Here is a 9,903-nt window from a genome sequence, read left to right on the forward strand (position 1 = left end):
GGCCGTTTATGGGCCTCGTCTGTGATCCGGAGCCCTACGTGTGCAGGGGAAGCTGTGTGCGGCTGGGCCCCGGTGTGGCAGCCGAGAGGGACACCACGCACGTGTCCCCTGAGTGGAGGGGTCACAGTCGTGACATCGACTGGCCATGTCTGTCCTGTTCAGGCTGACGGAGGAGCGTCTTCTCGCAGCCACAAATAGTGCACAAGACTTGGGGGGGGCCTCCTCCGTTCTCGCTGCCTCCTTCCTTGCTACCCTATTTCCCCCTCCCCCTCTCCCTCCTTCTCTCCTGCTGCCCTCCCTGTGCCCTCTCTCCCCTTCCCCTCCTCCCCTCCCCCCACGTCTTGGCCTCCCCTCTCCTCCCCAGGCCTCCCGGCCTCAGGGAAGCCGCCTTCCACTCCCCCAGTTGCTTCCCCTGGGGCGTGCCCAGTGGGCCAGGCCTGCGTGTGGAAGCCTCTTTTATAGGAAAGTCCTTTGCCCCAGACCTCACTTGGCCCCGGAGGGCAGGGGTGGGGATATCCCGGCTGCCCCAGCCAGAGGACACCTGCCCCCAGGAGGACTCGTTGAGCCACCCCGGCCCAGACCATCCCTGTCCCTCCCCCAGAGGCCAGCCCACCAGGCCAAGGGCGCTGCCGCAAGGCAGCCCTTCCCTCCCGCGCCAGGCCGGTGGGAATGTGGCCAGGCTGACGGCACGGCCACAGGAGAAGAGGCCACGATGCTCTCGGGGGTCTTTACATCACTTCTGCATTTTCTTTCCACAACAGCTCTGGAACCGAAGTATCATCGTCCTGTTTCCCCCGATGGGGAAACTGAGGCTTGGAGCTGTGATATGATTTGCCCCGTCACAGGGTCAGCAAGAGGCTGAAGCCAGGCTCAGCTGGCCCTTGGATGGCTGTCCAGGGCTGGCAGTTTGGATGAGGGGAGGGCTTCCTGGAGGAGGAGGGCCACCTGGCAATGCTGTCAGTTCAGAGGCAACTTGAGGCCCAGGTAGGGTGGGGACTTGCCAGCCCCCAGCCCAGAGCCATGGCTTCTGATTCCCACATGTCTCTTTTCAAATAGAAGCCACTGAGTTTCTTAGACAGAATATTAGTCATCGCAGGCCTGGACGCTGGATTAAAAAGAGCCAGACAAGCAGCCCCGCCCCCCACCAACCTCATGGACCATGCTGCATCTCTGCTAACGCTTAGAAAATCAGGGCTCCAGGAATCCCACTACTGGGCATATACCCTGAGAAAACCATAATTCCAAAAGAGTCATGTACCACAATGTTCATTGCAGCTCTATTTACAATAGCCAAGACATGGAAGCAACCTAAGTGTCCATCAACAGATGAATGGATAAAGAAGATGTGGCACATATATACAATGGAATATTACTCACCCATAAAAAGAAACGAAATTGAGTTATTTTTAGTGAGGTGGATGGACCTAGAGACTGTTGTACAGAGTGAAGTAAGTCAGAAAGAGAAAAACAAATACGGTATGCTAACACATATATATGGAATCTAAAAAAACAAAAAAAGTTCTGAAGGACCTAGGGGTAAGACGGGAATAAAGATGCAGACGTAGAGAATGGACTTGAGGACACGGGGAGGGGGAAGGGTAAGCTGGGATGAAATGAGAGAGTGGCATGGACATCCATACACTACCAAATGTAAAATAGATAGCTAGCGGGAAGCAGCCGCAGAGCACAGGGAGATCAGCTCGGTGCTTTGTGACCACCTAGAGGGGTGGGATAGGGAGGGTGGGAGGGAGGGAGACGCAAGAGGGAGGGGATATATGTATACATATGGCTGATTCACTTTGTTATACAGCAGAAACACACCATTGTAAAGCAGTTATACTCCAATAAAGATGTTAAAAAGAAGAAAGAAAGAAAGAAAATCAGGGCGCTCAAAACCCGGCAGGAGAAAACAGGGGTGAGAGTACAGGACACATCACCGGAGCTTCCACGTGGCAGGAAACCATCCTCACAGCCGCCACCTGAAGGAAGGATGCCATTTCTAATCAGAGGGGAAGGGTTAAGAAAACACAGTCTGTTCACACCTGGGGTTTTAGGTTGTTTCCAACTTTTGCTTTTTCAAGTTGCACTGCCCTGAACCCTTTAGTCTGTGGCCGTTCTGTATGTGGGTCATTTTCTTAGGCTAGGTGCCCAGACGTGGGATTATGGGGTCAGGGACCATGGCCACTTTCACGGCTCCTGATCCAAGTGGCCGCCAGCTCTGACCGCGGCCAGCAGCCGCTGGGAAAGCAGCTCCCACGGCCCCTCCCCTCCCGCTCGGTGTCCCCCCGCCATGGGAAACAGCGGACCCTGGGCTGCGTTTTCATTGTTGGCCGGCAGTAGAGTGTCTCCATGAATTTGTCCCCATGTGTTGCTTTTGTGCATCTTCCCTGGTCTTCTGACGAGAGAACATGAGCAAAGACCCCGGCAGATGATGTGATTTAAAGATTTCCTGATACACTTGTTCTGTGCAGATGAAAATACACAGGGACAGTGGAAACATGATAATAACACGCAACTGAAGGATTCCCTTTGTTCAGGTTTTTAAATTTTTTACCTGTTTTCAACTTCTGTGCTGTCAAATCTGACAGTCATTTTTGAACTTTAAAAATGTGACACATAGGGCTTCCCTGGTGGCGCAGTGGTTAAGAGTCCGCCTGCAGATGCAGGGGACGCGCATTCATGCCCCGGTCTGGGAAGATCCCACGTGCCCCGGAGCGGCTGGGCCCGTGAGCCATGGCCGCTGAGCCTGCGCGTCCGGAGCCTGTGCTCCGCAACGGGAGAGGCCACAACAGTGAAAGGCCCGCGTACCGCAAAAAAAAAAAAAAAAAGTGACCCATAGCAAATGTGATTTGTTCTATGTCTTCTAGAGCTCTGAAAGTTCCCTGCCTTCTAGAAGTCTGATCAACTATGGGAAAACTAGAAAATACGAATTAGCAGTTTTTCGTAACTTTCATTTTGAAAAATTTCAATCTTATAGAAAAGTGGTAACAATAGTACCATGAGTGTACAAGTGTACAATAGTACAACTTCACCTGAGTTAAGCACCCACTTGCTCTCCCCACCTGGGCTCTGCCATCCATCCACCTGCCATCTATCTGCCATCTACCACCCATCTCCCCACTAGGTATCTATGTATCTTCCATGTATGTATGTATACACATATGCATCTATCCATCCATCCACCCATCCATCCATCTATCCACCCATCCATCCATCCATCCATCCATCCACCCATCCATCCATCCATCCATCCATCCATCATCTGTCACTTCCACTCCCCACTCCCTGAACCATGTGAAAACAAGCTGCAACATCCTGGCTCTTCACGCCAGGTACCACAGGTCTCCCAAGGACAAGGAAGTCCTCCTGCATTACTGTGACACCATCACCACACCTAGTAGTTTGACTTCGATACAATAACGTATATTTCTCTGGTGGACCCAGTTATGTCCTGAGAGCTGCTTGCTGGTCTGGACGGAGGAGCCAGTCCAGGACCGGGAGCCGAGCTGACCGTCCTGCCTTTTCAACCCCCGTCGGCCCCAACAACTCACTCCCCGTGTTCTCTTCCTGACGGTGATATTTCTGAGGCGTCAGGAGCAGGTGTCTGCTGGACCCTCTCTGAACCTGGGTGTGTCTCCCCCTCCTCAAGGCAACGGTGCTGGTGAGAACGCTGCAGGGTAGGGCGTGGACCTCCACCAAGACACACGTGGTTGAGTTTGTTCCAAAGCGTTTGTTTAACAACTTATCTTCTCAATCCATTGAAATGTATTTAGTGGCGAGGGGAAGTGAGGGTTTAGTCAGGCAGTTTCTCTAAACTGCCCCAGTGGCATTTAATAAATAACCCTTTCGATTCCTCTAGAACAGCCTTTTCTGGGCCCTTTGGTCTGAGAGCCACGCTGCTCTGATTATCCCAGCTCTATAGTATTGCACCTTCCTTCTCACACTCACAGCCCCTGGTCTTCTTCACTCTGGAAGTTTCTCTGCTCACCCCTCAGCCCCGCCTCTACAGGCCACTTTGATTCCTTGCTCCCTGTGAGCCGAGGTCACCTGTGTGCGGATCCACCAGCCCTGGTCTGACCTGTGCCTTCTGCTCCAGGGAGGTGCTGGCTGCCCCGACGTAGGAAGCCTTTGCCATCCAGTGAGCCCGTCTCTCTGGAGGACACCATCTCACCATCTTTCCTCCAGGAGGCCTGGAAAGCCAGTGAGGCGTGTCCCCCGACTTGCCGTGAGCCCCAGGCTCCGACCTCTGCCTGCGGGGCTGGGGGGGGCCGGGGGGGCGAGCCCTGTCAAATCTGAAGGCCAAGGGGGAATGTATGCCCCTCCCACCCCATCCACAGTCAGGACAGAGGGACAGGGCCTGCAGGTGGCCCCCAGGGAAGGAGATGTGGGTTAGCTATGGGTTCAAGCCAGGTGATCAGCCAGACGTGAACCCTTGGAATTGGCCATGAGTCCTAAAGACCCTGAGAGTTGGTGGTGGTGGGGGGAGCGGTTAGCTGCTTTGGCCTGGCAGGCTGGCAGGTGGCCGGTGGTCAGTAGAGCTTCTGTTTATGTCCCTACATGTTGTGTCCCCGCCCACAGCCTTCCAGTGGCCTCTGTCCCCCTAGAACAAATCCACATCCCTAACTTGGTCTTAAGGCCTGTGTGACCTGCTCACTGCCCACCTGTCTGTCCCAGCCCATGCCCTCCTACCACCCCCTCTTGTTGGTCCTCGACAAACCAAGCCGGTTCCTGCCTCAGGGCCTTTGCACGGGATGCTGTGACCTCTGCTTAGAATGCTCCATCCTGATCTTCTCATCACTGGCTCCTTTTCTTTCTTTCTTTCTTTCTTTTTTTAAATGAAATAGCTCTTTTTATTTATTTATTTTTAATTAAATAAAGCCCATTGTGGTGTGTGGGCTTCTCATTGCAGTGGCTTCTCTTGTTGCAGAGCATGGGCTCTAGGTGTGTGGGCTTCAGTAGTTGCGGTGTGTGGCCTCAGTAGTTGTGGCATGCAAGCTCTAGGGTGCGTGGGCTTCAGTAGTTGTGGCGCGCGGGCTTAGCTGCTCCGGGGCATGTGGGATCTTCCCGGACCAGGGCTTGAACCCACGTCCCCTGCATTGGCAGGTGGATTCTTAACCACTGCGCCACCAGGGAAGCCCCGCACTGGCTCCTTTTCAAACAGGCCTTCCTGACAACCCCAGATTCCTGACCTGGAAGAGTGTACACTTACTTGTCACTTGTTTATTGCTCCCTGAAGAGACTGTGTGTTCCATGAGGGCATCGTGTTAGCGCTGCATCCCTGTGCCGCGCCCAGTGCCTGGCACAGAATATCTGTTGCGTGAACGAGTGAATATTTCCTCAAGTGGCCCTGTGAGTTGGCTGCTACCCAGAGGAGGCAGCTGAGGCTCCGAGGTGCTAAAGAGTTTGCTCAAGGTCATACGGCAGATGAGGCAACGGGGGTGGGCAGAGCAGACCCCCAGCTCTGCTGCTCTCCAGGTCCTTCAGGATTTTCAGGGCAGGACATGCGGCCCCCCCGCCCCCGCCGCCCCCTACACCCACACTCACCTGCTTAGCTCCACCAAGTAGATATGAGCTCCGGGTGTCTAGACCAGCCTTGTCCAGTAGAAACGTCATTAAAGCCACATACGGAATTTAAAATTTTCTAGTAAACACATTAAACAAAGGAAAAACAAACGGGTGAAATTAATTGCAATCATACAGTTTACTGAACTCAATATGTCAAAATCTTATCATTTTAACAGGTGATTAATGTCAAAATTATTGACGAGAGATTTTACGCTCTTCACTTTCACACCAAGTCCTGGACGCTGGGTGTGTTTTACACTAACAACAGCACATCACAGCTCAGACCGGCCATGTTTCAAATGCCCGATGGCCTTGCGTGGCTAGTGGCTCCTGTCCTGGACAGTCCAGATCTGGCGTCGGTTCCTGAAGCCCCCCCAGTGCTCCTTCCCTCAGGTCTTTATTCACAAAACAGCCACAAAACGACTGCGGGCTCATGTGCTATTTGAAACTCCATTGCTGTCTGTGTATTGAAAAAGGAAAATAAAAATGTCTAATAGAGAGTTAAAATCAGCATTGAGAGTGCCCTCCTGGGCTGCTGGCTGCCTCATCTCCCTTTCTGGGGAGGCTGGACTGGAAAGGCCTGACCCCGAGCCTGGGCCCGGGGCGGCCTGAGATGATGAGTTAATTAACCCCCCCGGCACTTTTGATCTTCAAGGAGCGGTGCCCACTCAGCTGAGGCTGCTCCTGGATTAATTGCCCTGAACCAAGAAATCCTTGCCCGGAGATAAAGGGAAATGCGCTGCCTCGTCATTACAGATCGCTGAGATCTGCTCTGGCCTGGGTCCGAGCGCCCCGCGGCCCCTGCACCACCCAGACGAAAGCAGCTGGGCGGCTGTGCCCTTGCCTCAGGGCACTGGGCCCCGCGCGTGTGCGCAAGGCTGCTGCCTTCGTGGGCAGGAGGCTCAGTGGCGGGGGGCAGCCGGGCATGGGAAGGGCATCTGCCCCCACTTTTCAGATGAGAGAACAGACTCAAGGCAGTGTGGGGACAAACCACCCCAAGGCCAAGGTCAAGGGGCAGAGGGCAGCTAGAGCACCTTGGGACTGGGGATCAGGTGGACGTGGGCTCCAGTCCTGATGCCTTCACTGTCAGGTGGCCACATCATCCGGCATGCCTGTCTGAGAAGTGCAGGACAAGCCGGCCCGAGGGTCCCCTCTGGAGCACAGGAAGAGCCCGTCCAGAGCTGCCCCGGCCCAGGAGCGACTGCCTCAGACAGCGTTCTGCGGCTGTGGGCAAATGCCTGACTTCCTGGTATCTGTCAAATGGGAGGTGGGGCAGCTCTCCACTCCCAGGGGTCACTCAGGGACCGAGGTGCCCAGTAGATATTAGTCATGACTCCCACTGTGAAAAAAATGATGAGAGCAATAATGGAGCGCCGACTGGTGCCAGGTCCCAGGCAGGCACTGCACAGGGCAGAGCGGGAGTGGGGTGAGGGGGGCTTGTAGGGTGAAATGCTGGCTGCGTACCACCAAGTGCTGGGCTGGCTGACAGGTCCTTACTGAAGCCCCCCGCCCACCACCTCTGAGGAACGGCCAAGGCCCTTCCCTCTCCTCCCAGGGTGCGGGGGCCATGGGCGGTGCCGGAGGGAACCCAGCGAGGGGCAGACGGCCAGACAGTTACCCCAGCTGCGCCGGGAGCCCCCCTTTGCGCCTATTCGGAGCACCTGACTCACCTTAATTATAGGTCCGCGGCACGTCGGGGCGCGCCGGGGACGCCCGAGATAGTCCGGAAGCACCGGCTCCGGGGGCGACCGGACATCCCGGGCAGCCAGGTGCGCCTTCACCGCCCACCGGCACCTCCCCACCCCGACCCGCGGAGCTCCCCGCAGCGCCCCCTTCTTCCGCCGGGGGCCCTCTGGCTGGCCTGGGGGCGCCCGCAGCCTGCCCGGGTCACGTGTCCCGGGTGTGGGGTCCGAATTTTGTGTGTGTGTGTGTGTGTGTGGCGGGGTCGGGGAGGGGGGCGCACGCGGGGGGGGGCGCACGCGGGGCGGGGAACAGGCCGGGGGTCTGAGCCGGCCTCCCGCCCTGGGCGGGGATGCCCCGCGGAGCCTGCAGCACCGCGCCCACGCGCTCAGCACAGCCGCCCACGCCTCCTCCGACTCCAATGTATATTTAGCCTCTTTATCAAATGTTTGCAGTGAACCGTGCGAACCGCCTAATAGCGGCTGGAAGTGAAACTCGATTCCCGGACAGAAAGGAGCATGTGACCGCGCCTGAGCTGCAAGGATCGCCGACAGGGGCAGGTGCTGGAGCCCCCACGCGCCCGGCCTCCGGAGTGAGGTCCCCTCTCCCGCCGAGCATCCGAAACCGCCTTCCCACTTAGCCCCCTTCTCCAGAGATGAGGACGCCAGAGTCTGAAACGGGGAGGGGTGTCGGGGAGAGGTGCCAGGGCTGGGGAGTCCACGCGTGCGTGGGTTCTCATCCAAGTTGGTGACCTCTTGGTCAAGACAGTCCAAGGTCTAGGAAACAGCTTCTAGGGATCTATTTCTGCCAGTTTCTTCCGAGGACCCGGGGGGAGGGTGGGGCGGGCTGGGTTGGGGGTCCCTGTCCCACCCCAGGGCAGGCCTTGGTGCGCCAACGCGCGTCGTGCCCCGAGTCTCCCCCCAAAACGGCTGTCGCGCGGCTGCACAAGTTTGTGCCACCCTCGCGCAGCCGCTGTTGTCGTGGTCGCTATGACGACGCGCCGCGGTTTTATTTTTAATAGCGGCCAGCGATTAGAAGGATGCCTGCGCCGCCCCCCCGCAGATCTCCAGTCCCGGTGGTGGATGCACCCAGGCCTGCCCCTCTCCCCGCCTAGCTTTGGTTGCAGCTCCCGTAGAAGGCGCCCCCCACCCCCGTTTCCGCGTTCCCAGATCTCCTCCCCTCCGCCCCAAACTCGAACTGAGAGCCCCTGAATTGCCAGGCCGGGATGGGGCACAGAGGGAATCACCCTTCGAGGTTTGCTCAAAGGTGGCGGGACACCCAGGAACCAGCGAGCCTCTGTACAGAGGTTAGAGCCGGAAGGGCCCCTGCCCCCACCCCCCCTGCAATACAAGGTGACCTTTCCTCTTTCATTCCCACACCCACTATCAAACCGAGTCCTTTCACCCCAAAGAAGTGTCCTCGGGTCCCCTCTGCCTGCGAGGAATCCGAGGCTCAACCAGACGTGCTGCAGTCAGCAATCAGGATGAGTGAGCCACGGAGGGCTCTGCTTGGGGTGCAGCCTGAGTCCTGGCAGTGTACTTTTGGCGGCCGTCCAGAAACCGTCCAGTGGTCTCCCTCCGAAGCAATGGAGGTCCACCTGGGTGGACAAGGGCTGGCTCTAACGCGCTTTTAAACGGTTCCAAGGTTTCCCTAGTTCTGCCTCGGTCATCCTTCATCCTGACCCCTGAAAGCGCGCTTGACGGGGGAGGTCGCAGGTGGGGCTACGGTAGACGAGGCAGGTGCGTTGGGGGGCTGCAGGTGTGTGGAGGCCAGTGGAAGAGCGCTGGTAGCCCCGGCCCACTGGGAATCGCAGGAGGGGCCCACCCCTCCCCCCAGGAATTTGGGGGAAGGCGAGCGCCCCCCAAGCGCCCACTGGACTCCGCCTTTGAAATGCCAGAGCCGGCCGAGCCGAGGATGAAAGACCGCCTGCGGGGCTGAGCCTTTACTGCCTTTGGCGGGAGGGCGGCCGCGGCGGGCAAGGGCCTAATCCACAGGATGGGGGCGTGGGGGTGGAGGGCTAGGGCAGGCGGAATTCTCCTTTGGCCGCCCACCGCTCCGCAGTCTCCTCGCCTCTAACGGCCTCGCCGTCTAGGTTCGGGGTCGCTTGGCACGTCACCCCTCTAGGCGATACCGGGGCTCGTCCGCCCCCTCGAGGGACCCGCCGCCGGGGTGCGATCCCGCCAGGTCTAGGCAGGCGGAATCTACCCAGCCCGGCGCATCGCCCTTTGGTGGCGGGGGAGCCGTCCGGCCCAGTTCAGGCCTCGGCCTCCCTCGCGTCTCTCCCCCGCATCGCTCTGTGCGGCGCCGCGGCCGGAGGTGGCGCTCTGTGCGCCCAGCGGATCCCGGCGCGGGAGGCTCAGACTCCCGGGTGCCTCATGAGCGGCTCTTTTCTTTTCCTTGCCTTCCAGCCCCTCGAGTTCCCGGCTCAGGCCGCCGCCCGGCTTTCCACGAGGCAGCAGGGACTTGGAGGATGAGGGGTCCCAGGGTGGGGACGAGGCACGCTGCAGCCCCCTCCTCCGACCTGGGCGCTCTCCCCTCGTGGACTGTGGGTGGAGGCTCCACAGTCAGACGCCCCAGTCATCGGATTCTGGGCGGGGGCGCGTGGCAGCCGCCAGGTGAGTGCCCCAGACGCACCCCTAAACCCGCCCCACCTCTCAC

The 9,903-nt window shown here is 58.1% G+C and overlaps 1 long non-coding RNA gene across 3 annotated transcripts; it reads right to left on the bottom strand.

Annotated features, from left to right (window-relative positions):
* Positions 1–1,391: 1,391 nt before the first annotated feature.
* LOC132505339 (uncharacterized) lies at positions 1,392–7,363 on the bottom strand. 3 transcript variants are annotated; one of them, XR_009535373.1, is made up of 6 exons: positions 7,236–7,317; positions 6,600–6,904; positions 5,545–5,641; positions 5,210–5,394; positions 2,307–2,463; positions 1,392–1,979 (listed from the first exon to the last, which is right to left on the bottom strand). It is a non-coding gene; the product is annotated as an uncharacterized LOC132505339 (long non-coding RNA). The 3 variants fall into 3 exon arrangements; XR_009535371.1 differs by having other exon boundaries at positions 1,392–2,463; XR_009535372.1 differs by lacking the exon at positions 6,600–6,904 and having other exon boundaries at positions 1,392–2,463; positions 7,236–7,363.
* Between the last annotated feature and the right edge of the window lie 2,540 nt (positions 7,364–9,903).

The sequence above is a fragment of the Lagenorhynchus albirostris genome, chromosome 15 (genome assembly GCF_949774975.1).
Source record: "Lagenorhynchus albirostris chromosome 15, mLagAlb1.1, whole genome shotgun sequence".
Classification (NCBI taxonomy): domain Eukaryota; kingdom Metazoa; phylum Chordata; class Mammalia; order Artiodactyla; family Delphinidae; genus Lagenorhynchus; species Lagenorhynchus albirostris.